Source organism: Capra hircus, chromosome 23 (genome assembly GCF_001704415.2).
Source record: "Capra hircus breed San Clemente chromosome 23, ASM170441v1, whole genome shotgun sequence".
NCBI lineage: Eukaryota > Metazoa > Chordata > Mammalia > Artiodactyla > Bovidae > Capra > Capra hircus.
The window spans coordinates 5487201-5505167 of NC_030830.1; positions in this window are offsets into that span (position 1 = coordinate 5487201).

Genomic DNA, 17967 nt, shown 5'->3' on the forward strand with positions numbered 1-17967 from the left:
GACAATGCTTCTTGGGGCCCCCAGTTCCAAACAGTATCTGGTATATAATAAGGTATCAGTGAAAGTTTGCTAAAGAAGCAAAACGACATTGGAACAGATAGCCTGCAGCTTTAAATAAGGGAGCTGTATAATTTTAAAGTTAAGATCTGCTCACTGTGTCTACTAAATCACCAGTAAGGAATGTATGATAAGAATTGTCAAGACACAAAAGGGAGAAAAGGCAGCAGTTGGAACACAAATAAATCATTAGGTTCCTAACACTCCTCACAAAGACGTGAAACTCTTTTTGATCATTCATGGAGCCTCTAAAACTAGTGGGTGGTACAAATTGCCACCACAAGATTTATATAGTAAAACCTTCAGCTTTTATAACATGTTTAAAAGCAAATGAATGTTACCTGTCCAAAACCTAATGGAGAACATTTTTGTAGTTCCTGTTTGATATGCTGACACCTGAGATTTTTTATTTTCAACCGTCTAAAAGCAGGGCATAATCAAATGTGTTGACACACAGATATTTCTTTGGTATCACTTACTATTTTGACCAAGGGATAGGTTACATGAATTGAAATCTGATTACGCGGTTGCTTCTGAGTCATATCAGGAGTTGCTCTTCTTTTTCTTAATTAAAAAACTCAAAAGAAAATATACACTCTTTTGAATATAACTAAGTAAATGTTTTTTAATTCCTGTGAGAAATTACTACAGAGGAGTTCTATGATATATTCAACTCACGATGGGTTTATTGGGACATACCCTCATTGTAAGTGGAGAAAGGTAAATAAATCCAAAGTATATAGAATGAAGGAAATAGTAAAGAAAAGGAACCAATGAAATAGAAAACATAAATGACAGAGAAAGTTAACACAAAACATTTTTTTCCTTTTGAAAGAATAACAAATTTGAAAACCCCCACATGGGTTTCCCTGATGGTTCAGATGGTAAAGAATCTGCCTGCAGTCAGGAAAGCCAGGTTTGATTCCTGGGTCAGGAAGATCCCCTGGAGAAGAAAAGGGCAACCAGCTCCAGTATTCTTGCCTGGGAAATCCCATGGAAAGAGGCGCCCGGAGGCTACAGTTCATGCGGTCACAAAGAGACATGATTGAACAACTAACGCTTAAGCCCTACATAGGCTAATCAAGAAAAAAATAAGAAAAACCACTAACACCAGGAATAAATGTGTGAATATACTACAGATGCTACATATATTATTAACAATTTGGTGTTAATAAATTCAACAGCTAGATGAAATTCCTAAACAATGCAACTTACCAAAACAGACACAACAAGAAATAGGAAATATTGCTGAAAATGCATTTATTAAGTAAACTGAATTTGTGATTGAAATCTTTCCTTAAATACATCAGGGTCAGATGGTGTCACTGGTGAACTCTTTTAAACATTAAGGTAAGAAAAGGTATCAAACTTACATAAATGTTTTCCAAAACAGAAGATGAGGAAACACTTTGCAATGTGTTCTATGAGGTCAGCTAGACCCTGGTACTAAATCTGACAAAGTCATTTTTTAAAAAAAGAAAGAAAATTAAAACACCGGTCGTTTCCAACTGGCCTTAAAACACCGGTCGTTTCCAACTGGCCACCTAGTCTGGTTTCCTTTTCCCTCCCCCAACAGGCACACACACTGCGGGGAGGGAAGGGAAGAACAGGTTAGCTGGTGGGCAACATCATCAGACTGTCCCCAGCTGAACAAGGAAGTTGATGCAGCCCCATGTCACTTTCTTCAGGTTCCTGCAAGATCTAGACAGAAGCGAGAATTCAGCGAAGAAATGTAAGATACACGACTTAGAAGATAAACCACTTGATCTGCTAAGCAAACATTATTGCCAAATGCCTTAAGTAACTGATGGCTTGTAAAACGAGTACTTATTATTATGAGAGAGTGCTTTGAGATTATGCTATGCCAGCAGTCATTGATGTCACCAGTCATACGAACAACCCACATGGGGACACTGAAGAGGAATAAAATAATGGCGTGATCATGAAATCAGAAATACAAACAGAAAAAGGAAATGGTAAAATTCTGAACTGGAACAAACACAAAGGAAGGAAACCTATAGCAATCCTCGGAACGCTGATGCAGAAGAAGAAGGTAAAGAATAAGATTTTTTTATCCTTAAATTATGCAGAGAATAAGGTCAAAGAGTGCCTAAAATCTCTATCGGAAGTTCCATTTTTATAAAGCACATGTCTGGGTTAATGAAGCTGACAAATATCTCAAAAGGTCTCTTTTCTCCTTCTGGCGTGCAGAGGATTTTCTGGTAAGGCAGTTCTGAGAAAGTGCTTTGAGACAACGGCAACCGACACATCCATCTTTTTGAAAACACAGCAAAAATAGGTGCTGGAGATGGCGAGAGTGTCACTGGAGAGAAATAGGAAAGTGAGAGACTCGCCTCTTCCATTATCACTGATAATGAGATGGGCATAGCCGGGGAAGAGCAATCACCAGTATTGGTGAGGTTCATCAGGGAATCAAGGTCACAGTGAGGAATACGGACTCTCTTCCTTCAGAAGCTGATGCAGACATTTTAGCTGTGAAATTTCACTCCGTGCTAATGGAAGAGCAGGGGACAAACATGCACTGATGTGGTCTGGCTTAGATTATGTCTAGTGGACTTTCTCCCAAATGCAAGTCATGCTGACTAGACTTTTAGGGAATAACCCCATGGTATGTACACAGTCTATTTTTCCTCTGCCTTAAATATGTAGTTGTCAGAAGCAGTGTCTGTTGTGGGAATTATCTGTTGCTTTGTGAACAATTAAAGATGTTTGTTCTTTTTTCTGTTGATCACAACTGCTTTAGAGCTCAACAATGTAATATCTGTTCTCTTTTAGAACAGTGAGGGATAAAACGTGAATGAACCAAAGCAAATTTACCATTCTCCATGAATAGCGGGTATAATGCTTTTGGAATTTTTGTAGAACTCCTGCAAATCCTTGCTTTATGTTTAGATGGCATAAATAATGATACAAATGTTAGCCAGAATAACTTTATAGCTGGTTGAGCTTTTGTTCTCTGTAGTGCACTGACAGATTTTTCATTTTAATTATCATTGTTATTCATCAAAATGTCCTATTTTTTTTAAATAGCCTTTGGGAAAATTTCCAGGGCCACACTTCCGATATTTCTTTGCTGCCAGCACCTTGACTGCTGAATTGCATTATATGAAGGGATGGAAAATATCTATGTTTATTGTAAATTTTGATTTGAGAAAGCCATGATGCAGCACCAGACTTGATTTTAAGTGGAATTTCCTAGAACTTCCTTGGGGCTCAGCAAGATAATCTCCACTAACCATTGAGAATTACTGTAAACAAATACTTGCTGTCCCAACAATGAGGCACATTACTCAGGACCTTACAGATATTTTCTTAGAATAGCACCTCACCATTCTTAAATGCTTATCTCTTACAGCCTCAGTCACAGAACAGCTCACACTCAACACCATGCCAAAGCGTACCAAAGTGACTAATCCACTCAACACACTCTCTGCCAATCTTTGCTGTTGGTGCTGCGTGCTAAATTGCTTCAGTCATGTCTGACTCTTTGCAACCCTATGGATTGTAGCCCACCAGGCTCCTCTGTCCATGGGATTCTCCAGGCAAGAATACTGGAGTGGGCTGCCATGCCCTCCTCCAGGGGCTCTTCCCTGGATCGAACCCAAGGATCGAATCCAGGCCTCTTAGGTCTCCTGCAGTGGCAGTTGGGTTCTTTACCACTAGCGCCATCTGGGAAGCAGGATCAAACAAAACACGGAGGGAAAGACAGAGTATCCATTAACCATGTACAAAGCCCCCTACCTGTCTCACTTCAGTTTTTTTCTTATTATTTATATATGGCTGAAGGAGTTCTCTGCAGCTCAAATCGTAAAGAATCTGCCTGCAATGCAAGAGATCAGAGTTCAATTCCTGGGTCAGGAAGATCCTCTGGAGAAAGGAATGGCAACCCACTCCAGTATTCTTGCCTGGAGAATTCCATGGACAGAGAAGCCTGGCGGGCTACAGTTCACGGGGTCACAAAGAGTCAGACACAAGTGAGCAACTAATATATACGCACATGCATGGCTGAAGATCCCATATATTCTTCCTTGATGAAGTCTGAGAATGAGAGCAGTGAAATTAGATGACAGCATCTTAAGCATAATTAAGAAACATTCCAACACACCAGAGGTCAAATAACTTTAACATAATCCCTGATATAAAATATGATCTTAATTTAATGGTAGAAACACATATCAAATGATACAGTTAAGCCAGAATCTCCTCCAAGTATTTTTCAAAAACCACTGAAAATATCTAGAAGTTTTAAAAATTAGTTTTATCCTTACAGTTGATATTTGGAAGAAAAGCTCTAAGGTACATATAGGCCATTTAATCACTGAATATTTGCTTCTGGACCTTCCACTGAATGCATTAAATGTTGATAAACTACCTGATAAGAGGCCACTTTTTGAACTTTTAGTCTCCAAAGACCTCTCATTTCAGAAGACAGCACTGAAAGACCGTTTCATTTCTCTGTGACTTCTCTTGGTGATACTCTGGGGACATTTTAGTTGAGTCATTTAAAATAGAACATTACTACTGCCACAAATCAAATGTTGAGGTATTAGTTTCCAATTCTTTGAGGAAGTAAATGTTGGCGAGGCATGGGGAGAAGGAATATATTTCATAAAATACTGCAATAAAGCTCAGGACTGACCACTGACTAGTAGGTATTTCAGTATGTGATTAAAAAATCTGTCATGGGCAGTTAAGAAAATTACCAATAAGAAGAAACTCTGAGCTCACCAAACAAGGACAGACTGCAGTGCAGATTCTGTCTCCACTAAGTGAGTGTAAAGAAAAAAAAAAACAACTGAAGATCAAATAGAAAACAATCTACTGTGGTTCTACTTCTGGATGTTATTTATTAATACAATCGTTCATTTAATTTATTCTTTAACTGAGGCATAGGCCTTCTAGCAAGTGTACATTGAACACTTTTATTTCATAGTCAAGATAGAGTCTGTAGCCAAAGTTACTGACCATGTATTAGTTTTCTTTCCATGACCATATCTACTGCATTGTCTTGGTTTATAAAAGTTACCTGGGAAAAATAGAGGTCTTTTTTCTTTTAGAGGAATAATATAGAAATTGTTGCTGCTATTTTGATGAGAAAAATTTTGTACAATGTGTTTTAATCTTTCTAAATGTAAATTTTATTTTCTTAAAGCAAATTACAAAAAAAAAAAAAAAACCCTCTATAACCATAGACGCAAACTCCTTAATGAGATATTCACAAGTAGAATCCAGCAATATATTAAAAGAATGATATACCATGACAAAGTAGAGTTTATCCCAGGAATGCAAGGTTGGTTTCATATTCAGAAGTCAATCAGTATTACTCATCATAGTGACAGACTAAAGGAACAAAATCATAGGATCTTCTCAATAGATGTGTAAAAAGCACTCGACAGATTTAAAAAACTCTCATAGTATTAAAACGAATTCTAAGTAAACCAGAAATAGAAGGGAACTTCCTCCACCCAATGAAGGATATCTATGAAAATCTTACGGTTAATATAATGCTCACCGGTGAGAGAATAAGTGGTTTTCCTCTCAGACTGGACATAGGGTAAAGATATCTCCTTTTAATGTTGTAATGGAGGCCCCAGCCAGTGGACTAGGGCAAGAAAATGAAATAAAGAGCATAATGTGTTTGCATGAGAATTCTAGGGAACTTAAAAGCAACTTGGCCTAAAACTCAACATTCAGAAAACTAAGATCATGGCATCACTTCATGTCAAATAGATGGGAAAACAATGGAAACAGTGAGAGACTATTTTGGGGGGCTCCAAAATCATTGCAGATGGTGCCTGCAGCCATGAAATTAAAGACACTGCACCTTGGAAGAAAAACTATGACTAACCTAGACAGCATGTTAAAAAGCAGAGACATTACTTTGCCAAGAAAGGTCCATCTAGTCAAAGCTATGGTTTTTCCAGTAGTCATGTATGGATGTGAGAGTTGGGCTATAAAGAAAGCTGAGTGCCGAAGAATCAATGCTTTTGAACTGTGGTGTTGGAGAAGACTCTTGAGAGTCCCTTGGACTGCAAGGAGATCCAACTAGTCCATCCTAAAGGACATCAGTCCTGAATATTCATTGGAAGGACTAGTGCTGAAGCTGAAACTCCAATCCTTTGGCCACCTGATGCAAAGAACTGACTCATTTGAAAAAACCCTGATGCTGGGAAAGATTAAAGGAGTGAGGAGAAGGGGACGACAGAAGATGAGACGGTTGGATGGCATCACCGACTCGATGGACATGAGTTTGAGTAATCTCTGGGAGTTGGTGATGGACAGGGAAGACTGGCGTGCTTCAGTCCATGGGGTCACAAAGAGTTGGACACGACTGAGCGACTGAACTGAACTATAAGCGATTACTAGAACTAATTAGCAAATTTTTAAATGCTGCAGGGTACACTGTCAATATTCTAAAATCAATTGTTCTTTTATATTCTACTGGTTTGATAGTTTTAAAAATTTTCATTTACAAAAGCAACTAAAACATACAATATTTAGAAATAAACTAAAACATGCAAGATCTCTCTGCTAAAATATGCAAAACATTCAGTTCAGTTCAGTTCAGTCGCTCAGTCGCGTCCGACTCTTTGTGACCCCATGAATCGCAGCATGCCAGGCATCCCTGTCCATCACCAACTCCCGGAGTTCACTCAAACTCATGTCCATCGAGTCGGTAATGCCATCCAGCCATCTCATTCTCTGTCGTCCCCTTCTCCTCCTACCCCCAATCCCTCCCAGCATCAGTCTTTTCCAGTGAGTCAACTCTTCACATGAGGTGGCCAAAGTATTGGAGTTTCAGCTTTAGCATCAGTCCATTACTGAGGGAAATTAAGGAAAGTCTAAATAAATGGCTATGTGTATCAACACCATGTTCATGGATTAGAAGACTTAAATGAACCTCAAAAAGAAGAACAAATTGGAGGATTTACACTATTTCAACAAGATCCCCTGGAGAAGGGAATGGCAACCTACTCTAGTATTCTTGTCTGGAGAATCCTATGAACAGAGAAGCCTGGCAGGCTATATAGTACATGAGGTGGCTAAGAGTTGAACTTGACTGAGTGGCTAACACACACAAGGCTACATAAAATCAAGACAGTGTGATACTGGCATAAGCACTGAGAAATATAAACGGAACAGGACAGTGAGCCCAGAAATGGACTCACACAGTTTTCAACAAAGGTACCAGAGTAATACATTGGGGCAAGCAAAATCTTTTCAATGAATGCTCAGTCTTGTCCGACTCTTTGCGAACCCGTGAACCATATCCCACCAGGCTCCTCTGTCCATGGGATTATCCTGGTAGGAATAATAGAGTGAAAAGTACTGGAATAAACAGATATTCAACCGGGAAGTGCTTATTCAAAAGGAACCTGGATGTTCTTCAGCTTTGCCCTTGTTCAATACACTAATCTGATGTTTTCCTTTTCTATTTACACATCAGTAATGTAGCATCAGGCTTCCCTGTGGCTCAGCTGCTAAAGAATCAAAGCACCATTTCCACTATTAAAATAATGTTTCCACTGACAATTTTTCCTTTTAGAAAATAACTTTTTTAAGTTACAAAGGCTAGTTTTTCATTTATGACAACTCATATGTTAAAGCATAAAGTCAACAAAAATTACTCATGATCACACAACCCAGAAATCATCCAAATTGACCTTTGGGGTTGGTCTTTTTGTATCTAGTGTTATAAAAATTGTATGATGTATTTTTAACTTAATATTATTTTGCATGTAATTTTATTTTTTCAAGACTCTGAGATTTTATTATTATTATTGTTTGCCTATAATATGACAATATTAGCTTTCAACATATTTTTATGACACTTGTAATCACATTTCCTAAAGACATAAATTTTCATTGTAAGCTACATTCAGATTGCACTTCCAACAGACATCTATTTCTGGAGTATCTGCCAACCTCCCCTATCCAAAACGTAACTGTACTACTGAACAAGCATGACTCAGAGAAGCAATCATGGAACATTTTATTTTAAACTCTTACTTTAAATTTATTTTGTGTGTTTAGTTGTTTTCTTACCCCTGATGAAATTCAGGGCAGGTCACAAAACTGAGCATTTCAAAATTATTTTAAAATATCCTGTTACAAGGAAAACCACAGAAGCCATCTCTGGGCAGCCAAATTTACAGCAGAAAATCTGTTCCAAGGCCACGAGTGATTGTTCAAGTTCTGACAACCTGAACAAATGGGCCGATAACGCTGTCACTCAGGAATTCCAAAATTAAGTTCGGAGGAACGTTTGCCTACAACTAGAGACTGAAGACTGGCGAAATGGAGTCTTCAAAGAGAAAGAAGAAGGAAGGAAATGCAGAAAAAGGAGAAGCAGATATGAACCAAGAGCTTTTCCTGGGCTCTGCCAGCTGCTAATTGCTGATTTTACTTCCTTCCACAACTCCAGGTGCATTCCTGCCTCTGGGTTCTGTGAAACCCCTCAATCATTGTCATACCCAACTTCTCAGTCTTTTCTTGTCAAATCAAGTTTTTGTTAAAAGAAGCCCAAATAACACAGAAACGAAATGGACTATGGGAAGTTTTATCCCATAAACAACCAACCCTGTTCATAGACCCTGTTCCTGTTCCGAGTATCCTTTGGCTTCGCCCGCGGATGGAAGTCCTTCTCTCATCTATTCCCTCCCTCTGAGGGTCCATGTTAGCTGCAAACTTGCAGTGTCCCCACTCACTCACTAGGGTGCTGACTGTATTGTTACCTAGATCATTTCTGCTCTTTTGAAATATCAGTGTCAAACTTTTATGTATACTTTCTTGATCTGAGAGAGCACATTGTCAGAAAATGCATAGGGTTTGATATTCAGTGACTCCTTCAGGTGAGTTTTTAACTCTAATCCCTTTGTGTTGTTCTTAGAAAGGAAATCAAGTTTTATTTGTCTTACTAAGGAACAATGCTAAAGCTGAAACTCCAGTACTTCGGCCACCTCACGTGAAGAGTTGACTCACTGGAAAAGACTCTGATGCTGGGAGGGATTGGAGGCAGGAGGAGAAGGGGACGACAGAGGATGAGATGGCTGGATGGCATCACCGACTCGATGGACGTGAGTTTGAGTGAACTCCGGGAGATGGTGATGAACAGGGAGGCTTGGTGTGCTGTGATTCATGGGGTCGCAAAGAGTCAGACACGACTGAGCGACTGATCTGATTTGATCATTCCCAAGGTGGTCACTAATTGTAATACTGTGAGAATAAAGCACTTCAGTTTTTGGGCCTCTGAATGTCGATGAGTTCTGTTTTCAAAAATTTGCCTTGAGTGAGTCATAAATTTACACAACATATTTTTAGTGACTAAAGGCAAAATTCACTCATATTGCTAAATTAAACAATTCCGGCATTACCAATGTAATTTGTATTGGTTAGTGTAGTTCAAAGGATATGTCTAGAAAACCAAAGACAGAGAAGTAACACAACCCTAAAATGTCGTAATATAATTTTTTTATCACATGACTTAGAAACTATCTTTACTATTCATATTGCAGACTCTGTTCTACCTTGGGTGAAATATTTTTAGTTTATAAAACCAATTTGTAGAACATACTAGGTTTAGAAACTTGGCTTCTTCACATTCTCAAACTATGGTAAAACTTTATTAAATTAGGTGAATCAAACAAAACATATTCAAAAAATAGTCAACATTGGCTAGGTGATGTAGATGTGATAGAAACAAAAGATGCCCTCCTTTACCTGGTAAAGTAGTTAGGAAGAGACACAGAACAACAGTAATAACTCCAGACACTGTGCAAGGATGTTCACGCTGATTTTTAGAAGTCCTGAGATGCAGCGGTAAGAAATGGAAAAAAAAAAAAAAAAGTAAACAAAGAAGCTAAGACCAGAGGATACAAAGAAAGAGCATGCATCTTGCATTTCTGACAACTTTTTTGTCATTCCCTTCTTGGGGCTCCATTGAAATGAACTGAAATTGAAATAGGCAGAGAGAACTTCCTAGAGAGTTGGATTAGATTTGGGACTTGAAGGAAGAGACAGGATTTGAAAGGATAAATGTTCAAGTAGACAACATAAGCCAAAGTATGGAGATGAGAATACGTTTAGTTTTGAAGAACAGTGAACCTTACTAGCGTTGGAAGTCATAGGAAAGAGAACTGGGAGAGCATGATGGAAAAAAAAGAGAAGAATTTTAAACATGAAGAACATAGGGAAATGCTGAGAAGAGGGGTAACAGGACAAAAATTGCTTTGGGGGGATTAGCTGAGCATGGAGAAGGCAATGGCAACCCACTCCAGTACTCTTGCCTGGACAATCCTATGGACGGAGGAGCCTGCTAGGCTGCAGTCCATGGGGTCGCTAAGAGTCGGACACAACTGAGAATCTTCACTTTCACTTTGCAATTTCATGCATTGGAGAAGGAAATGGCAACCCACTCTAGTGTTCCTGCCTGGAGAACCCCAGGGACGGGGAAGCCTGGTGGGCTGCCGTCTATGGGGTCGCACAGAGTCAGTGCAACCGAAGCGACTGAAGCGACGTAGCAGCAGCAGCAGCAGCTGAGCAAGGTCATGAAAGGTGCTTGGGAAGGGTGAAGATTGGAGTCTGTCATGGTAACTAGGGCATTGCCATAGTGATCCTTCCACGAGGCGATGATGGCCGTGTTAAGGAGGACCAATGAGCGCTTTCCAAGAAAGAAAACTATCTGATCTTGAGCAACCTGAGTCAGAGGTGATAGTAGAAATTCTTGGTGAATGGAGTTGAGAGATATGAGGCTGGAGCTTAGGGAAGCAGACAGCTCGGAGAAGACTGACACAGATTTAGTAGTCAGTGACACAGAGGCAACAGCTGAAGCCAAGAGAACGAGGGAGGCTTCATCAAAGAAGGGATGTGAAGGAGAGAGCAGAGAAACAAAAGTTGGCAGGCACCCACACGGAGGGCCCAGGACAAGTAAAATGAGCCAATGAAGAGGAAACACATGATCTGAAGTGGAGGTGAGACTAAAAGATGGTGTTATCAGAGAACTGAAGCAGCAGGGTGCTTAAGGAGGAGGACTCTGTCACTGGTGCTGGCAGGGGGGTGAAGGAGCGAGAAGATGAGGACCTTAGGAGAAGAGTTAATAACCAATAGCCATCTGGGACTGGAGACCAGATCACGTAGACAAGGGAGGGAAGGAGCTGAGACAGTGAGCCAGAGGACAGGGCGGAATTATAAAGCAGCTGGGAGGACAGGCTCTGGGAGCAACTCCACCTGAATCCTGGCTCCACCCAGACCAGGCAACTTAACACAGAGACGCTGCCCTAAGTCTCCATGCACGGGATTGAACGGCGTCCTGCCAAATTCACATCCCTCCCAGAACCTCCGAATGTGACCTTATTTAGAGACAGGGTTCTCACAGATATAAACTGGTAAAGATGAGGTTATTCTACAGCAGGTGGGCCCTTAATCCAATATGACTGCTGGCCTCATAAGAAGAGGAAAGGACAGACAGAGACACACACACAGGGAAGACAACCCCTTGAGAATGAAGGCAGAGACTGGAGTTAACCTGTAGCTGCAAGCCAAGGAAAGCTGAGGACGGCTGACAACCCTGGAAGTTAGGAGAACGGCCCAGGACAGATTCTCTCCCAGGAACCTGAGAGGACACAGTCCTGCTGACTCCTTGATTTTGAACTTCTAGCCTCCTGAACTGTGAGAAAATACATTTCTGTTGCTTTAAGCCACCCATTTTGTGGTATTTTGTTATGGCAGCTCCAGTAAACCAATATTCTTGGTAACCGGAAGGTTGGAAATATAGTATTAAAAATGCTTAGCTCAGTGTCTGTCCCCTTGCAAGAGCTCAGTTACATGTTGTCATATATTTTTCTTTAAACAATTTGGTGTGGAAGAAAGGAAAAAGTGGTCCTAGATAAGCCATACATGTGGTAAAGTAAATGTTGTTATTGTTTCTTTTTAAACAGCACTTAGGCTTGCATATTGAAACAGAAAATAAAGAAAGTCTCCAGAGAGAGGGATAGACTAAAGAATCTGGAGATAATACAATCTTTGTCAAAGACCAAATCCAGCGCAAATGAGAGATTTCAAGAGATGAGACTATAAAGTAATAGACAACATACTTTAATGACTTACTACCACTTACAGTCCCAGGACGATATTATCCTTCAGAGACGATGTTCTGGAGGGTAGACTGCTATTCTGATGGCATTGCCATTACCACAAATACCTTTTAACTTTCTTCCAAACCACATAGTTTCAAACCAAACAGACAAAGTTTTCACCAATTATAACACACCTCATTCTTTATCAAAATACATATCTTCCCAGGCTGTTTACTCAACTGACGTGACACCAAGCAACTTCTATTTCCAAGTGCCAAGTCCACCCTGGAATTATAAACATTAGCACCACTGAGGGTTGAGGGCATTTTAAAAAAGTGTACCAAATATTTATCAAAGTAGTCTTAAATACCAAAATTTGGAAGAAAACATTATGATTTCAAATAAAATATCAAACTTGTTGGCATCAAACCCTGATGACTTCAAACTAGACACGTGTTTTGACAAAAGTTTTTTAAAACAAATATATATCAATTTTCCCCCAGATATGTTAACACTTAAGGCCTAACTGGCTACTCATGGAAGCAATGATGGAATTTTTACTGGTAAATTTCCAACTGAAATCCACTCAGCTATTTCTAAGTAAGCCATTTAAGTACATGGCTTTATTTTTTTCCTCCTTATATCTCATACCTCAGGATACACAAGAAAGAAACGGCTTTGTTTTCCAAAGGCTTACAAAGAACAGGAAGGAATAAACAATGATTTTAAAATGCTTAATAAACTATTCACATCATGTTCAGATTTTCAGAGAGGAAGGACAAGCAAAGGGGGAAAGGGTCATCTTTAATTTGTTCCCATTTTAACTTTCCCGGAGTTTCCATCCAAACAAACAAACAAAAAAGACCATTAACAAAAAAGTCACTTTGCTTAAAACGAGATCTTTTAAAATGGGCTTTTTAGTACATAAGAATCACGAATTTTTTTGCTGTTTAACCTTCACCATGGAGTAAATTAAAGTCTTTATCCATCCTTCTATTGCATTCTATACACCATATTTCACAGCGAAACACTAACCTGCACTTTATTTGAGCTTGGAAATCCAGGATAAATAGAAGGAGGTTGCAATAAAAGAGGAGGCTCCCCCAGAGCCCAGATTCTGAGAAGCAAAAAATGTGCCCTGCCTGGCTGCAGAACGGAAGTTGCATTTGGTTGTGCAACTCATTGGTTACACAGAACTCTTGGCCTGATTCTGAGAGATGACATCTGTTCAACCATTGCCCAACTCACTCCTTTCTCAATCAGGATGTGTTAGCTTGATTTGAAGACACAGTCTCCCATTCCTTTGATCATCAGGAGAGATGGGGGAACTGAGAGAGGAAGTAGAGTGCCCTACATAATACGACCTTCTCTCAAACTTGCAACTGGGTCACATGGCTGTGATTTATCCTGTCCTATTCTTATAAAACCATCAGCATTTATGGAATATATATATGTATGGTGTATATATATATATATATATATGTCTGTAACTGAGTACACACTTGCATTGTATGCACATATAAAAGGGCATACATATATGTAATATATTTCCTAAGTACACTAAAATATGCAACATATAAAATATATATAATATACTATTCTTATAATACATAAGACATATATTATATACATGTTACACAGAATACATACTAAAATTGTACATTATATACATTGTACATTATACACATGTATAACAGATAGTGTGTATTATATTATGTATCATATTATATACGCATACATAATACAGTCACATATATCCGCTCAGTTCACTCATTCAGTCACGTCTATTTGTGACCCCGTGGACTGCGGCATGCCAGGCGTCCCTGTCCATCACCAACCCCCACAGCTTATTCAAACTCACGTCCATTGCATCAGTGATGCCACCAAACCATCTCATCCTCTGTCATCCCCTTCTCCTCCTGCCCTCAATCTTTCCCAGCATCAGGGTCTTTTCCAATGAGTCAGTTCTTCACATCAGGTGGCCAAAGTACTGGAGTTTCAGCTTCAGCACCAGTCCTTCCAATGAACACCCAGGACTGATCTTTAGGATGGACTGGTTGGATCTCCTTGCAGTCCAAGGGACTCTCAAGAGTCTTCTTCAACACCACAGTTCAAAAGCATCAATTCTTCGGTGCTCAGCTTTCTTCGTATTTCAACTCTCACATCCATACATGACCACTGGAAAAACCATAGCCTTGACTAGATGGACCTTTGTTGGCAAAATAATGTCTCTGCTTTTTAATATGCTGTCTAGGTTGGTCATAGCTTTTCTTCCAAGGAGAAAGCATCTTTTAATTTCATGGCTACAGTCACTGTCTACAGTGATTTTGGAGCCCCCCCCCCCAAAATAAAGTCTCTTACTGTTTCCATTGTTTCCCCATTGATTTGCCATGAAATGATGGGACCGGATGCCATGATCTTAGTTTTCTGAATGTTGCCTTTAAGCCAACTTTTTCACTCTCCTCTTTCACTTTCATCAAGAGGCTCTTTAGTTCTTCTTCGCTTTCTGCCATAAGGGTGGTGTCATCTGCATATCTGAGGTGATTGATATTTCTCCCAGCAATCTTGATTTCAGTTTGTGTTTCATCCAGCCTGAAACACATCATTTTGCAAGATGTACTCTGCATATAAGTTAAATAAGCAGGGTGACAATATACAGCCTTGACGTACTCCTTTCCTGATTTGAAACCAGCCTGCTGTCCCGTGTCCGGTTCTAACTGCTGCTGCCTGACCTGCATCCGGGTTTCTCACGTCTGTGTACATAACTATGTAATGCTGGTGTATACTCAGTCACAGGTTGTTACCTGTCTTCTTACTGTTTCTAATGTGTGTTTCATTCTCTTAAACCAGTGCTAAAGTCTTCAATGGTAGGGACACTATTGAGATATCATGGAAGATTTATACTGCGGGTTGGCATTGGGTAGATTTCTTTAAGAGCAGTTTAGTGAGGAGCAAGCTGTGCAGACCTTTGGGGTGGGGTGTTTCAGGCAGAGAGGTCAGTGACTACAAGGACCTTGAGATGGAGTGTGTTCGAGAGTGGAAGGAAGAGCAAGGAAGGTCAGGGTTGCTAAAATGCAGCAGACAAAGAGCAGAAGGCAAAGAGTTCAGAGAGAAAGAAAAAGGGTGACTAGCTGACATATGGTCTTCCAGGCCTTAGTAATGCTGAACTGGACTCTAAAAAGCTGATGAAACATAGAGCTTGAAGTTGAGAAATAAGAGCTTGGAGAATATCTGTCAATACAACAGAACGAGAGGACACAAGAACTGGCAGACCTTGGAAAGAAGAGAAATCCAGAGTGAAGGTACAGCAGAAGTGGCCTGAAACATAACGAACCCTTCTGCAGACACAGTGAAGGGAAGAATAATGTCCTTTAATTAATCAGTGAGCACAATGAGAGTGAAATGAACAGCCCAAAAGGACCAAAAAAGAAATGACAGCTAAGGAAGACAGACAAATAAGATCTCTTCTAAGAAGAGACCAAAACAAATGGAAGAGGAGAAATATTCAAAAAAGATCATTTGAAACTGCACTTCAGAGGAATAAGCAAAGACTTAAACCTATAATATGTCTTAGGAAAACACTGATTCAAAATGATTAACTCTGAGATTGCTGTTGTTCAGTCACTAAGTGGTGTCTGACTCTGTGACCCCACAAACTGCAGCACTCCAGGCTTCCCTCACTCATATCCATGAGTCAGTGATGCCATTCAACCATCTCATCCTCTGTCACCCCCTTCTCCTCCTGCCTTCAATCTTTCCCAGCATCAGAGTCTTTTCCAATGAGTCAGCTTAGCATCAAATGGCCAATGTATTGGAACTTCAGTTTCAACATCAGCCCTTCCAATGAATATTCAGGGTTGATTTCCTTTAGGATTGACTGGTTTGATCGCCTCACTGTCCAAGGGACTCTCAAGAGTCTTCTCCAGTACCACAACTCAAAAGAATCAGTTCTTCAGTGCTCAGCCTTCTTTATGGTCCAACTCTCACATCTGTACATGACTACTGGAAAACTGTAGCTTTGACTGTACAGGGCTTTGTCAGCAAAGTGATGTCTCTGCTTTTGAATACACTGTTTGTCATAGCTTTTCTTCCAAGGAGCAAGCATCTTAATGTCATGGTTGAAGTCACTATTCAAAGTGATTTTGGAGCCCCCCAAAATAAAATGTGTCACTGTTTCCACTTTTCCTCCATCTATTTGCCATGAAGTAATGGGGCTGGATGCCATGATCTTAGTTTTTTGAATGTTGAGTTTTAAGCCAGCCTTTTCACTCTCCTCTTTCACTCTCATCAAGAGACTCTCTAGTTGCCCTTCACTTTCTGCCATTAAAGTGTTACCATCTGTGTCTCTGAGGTTGTTGACATTTCTCCTGGCAATCTTGATTCCAGCTTGTGAGTTCTCCAGCCCAGCGTTTTGCATGATGCCCTCTGCATATAAACGAAATAAGCAGGGTGACAGTATATGTACTCCTTTGACAACTGACGTACTCCTTTCCCAATTTTGAACCAGCCTGTTGTTCCAAGCCTGGTTCTAACTGTTGCTTCTTGTCTGAGACGTCTGGGATGCTTCCTGGTAAAATTACTGGACTTCCCAGATAAGAAAATAATTCTGTGGGCACCCAAGCAAAAATATCAGGTACCTATGAAAACAAGAAAGTTAGCTTCTCTTAGCCACAGTCCATTCCAGGACAATAGATAAAAAAACTGAAACTCCTCAGTGAAGAAAATGTGGCGCACTGATTTTGTAAAAAAATTGTATTTTAAGATGCACTCAAATTGAACTTTTTGATACATTTTATGCATTTTAATGTATTTTATGCATTAATTCATGTGAGCACCATCACAATGAAAATACAGAATAATTCTATCACCTCCCCAAATTCCCTGTGTTATCCCCTTTTACTCAAAGCTATCCTTCACCCCAGTTGCTGAGAACAAATCAGTTTTCTGTCACTATAGTTTGGTCTTCAGTTTCCTGGGGCTCCCCTTTTTGGGCTTCTGACCAAAACATGGGGCTCTGGAACCAGAAAATAAGCAATCTTTTGAGACTGGCTTTCCCCGCCCCCCTCACATAATGCCTTTAAGCTTCATTCAAGTTGTGTGAGTGTACCAGTAGTTTTGTTATTACTTTGTATTACTGAGTAGTATTTGATTGTATAGTTTGCACATATTGTGCGGTGCAACTCACTCATCCATTCACCTATTGAAGGACATTTGTATGAGGTTGTTGATATTTCTCCTGGCGATCTTGTGTGCTTATGGATAGATATGCTGTAAACTTTCTGCTATTGAACCCATCCAATAAGTTCTTAATTTTGGTTATTATATTTTTTGGATATGTATTTTTTGAACTTTATTTTGTATTGGACTGTAGCCTATAAATAAATAATGTTGTGATAGTTTCCAGTGAACAGCAAAGGGACTCAGCTACACATATACATGTATTCATTCTCCCTCAAATACCCCTCCCTTCCAATCTGCCACATAACACTGAACAGAATTCTATGTGCTATACACTAGGTCTCTGTTGGTTATCCATTTTAAATATGGCAGTGTGTACATGTCCATCCCAAACTCCCTAACTATCTTTTTTCCCCATCCTTCCCCTGGCCACAATATGCTCAGTTCTCTAAGTCTGTGGGTCTCTTTCTGTTTTGTAAGTTCATTTGTATCATCTCTTTATGATTGTATCATCTCTTTATGATTGTATCATCATCTCAGTATGACGATAGGTCCATCCACGTTGCTCCAAATGGAATTATTTCATTCTTTTTAATGGCTGAGTAATGTTGCATCATATATATATATACGCACCATA